The sequence below is a fragment of the Pteropus medius genome, unplaced genomic scaffold (assembly GCF_902729225.1).
Source record: "Pteropus medius unplaced genomic scaffold, Ma_sr-lr_union100, whole genome shotgun sequence".
Lineage (NCBI taxonomy): Eukaryota > Metazoa > Chordata > Mammalia > Chiroptera > Pteropodidae > Pteropus > Pteropus medius.
This window is the reverse complement of record NW_024350399.1, coordinates 143,444-144,086: the sequence shown is the minus strand read 5'-3', so window position 1 is coordinate 144,086 and position 643 is coordinate 143,444. Positions and strand designations below refer to the sequence as shown.

At 34.5% G+C, this 643-nt stretch overlaps 1 pseudogene; it reads right to left on the bottom strand.

The window, feature by feature from the left end:
* Positions 1-305: 305 nt before the first annotated feature.
* LOC120584324 (uncharacterized) lies at positions 306-423 on the bottom strand (annotated as a pseudogene).
* Positions 424-643: the final 220 nt, after the last annotated feature.

Below are 643 nucleotides of genomic sequence, written 5' to 3'. Positions count from 1 at the left end.
TTTAAGCTGTGTAATATTGTTTAAACATTTTATTGACATGTAATATGCATTTTAAAATGTACACTAATCATAGTACTCAGCCTAAGAAGTTGACAAACTAAATACATCTGTATAATTGGCACCCAATTCAAGAAACAGAATGGATTAATATTTGCAGAACTTTTCAATATTTACTTATTGTAAACATATTGCATATGTGTAATGCAAAATAAAATATGAAAACAAATGTGCTTTAAAATATCCTGCCTAAATTATGTGTGTGTGTGTGTGTGTGTGTGTGTGTGTGTGTGTGGTTTTTCTTTTATCACCTACAGCACCTGGGTATTCCCTAGGGCTCTCATCCAAGTATCAACCAGGCCCGACCCTGCTTAGCTTCCAAGATCAAATGAGATTGGGTGCGTTCAGTGTGGCATGGCTGTAGACTGGAAGATTTTGTAATGAGAATTAACGGCAAATTGTTTCAGAGGATGTAAAACAGCTTTAGTCTCCTAAAATGGGTGACTTCTGTATTTCCTGGACACCACTAAATCGAATATTTTCTCTAGATATGAAATCTTTCAAGACTGACTACCAACCTTACATACCCACCTATATTTAAACACATCCTGCCATCTCTAGTAATAACAATAACTTAATGAATATT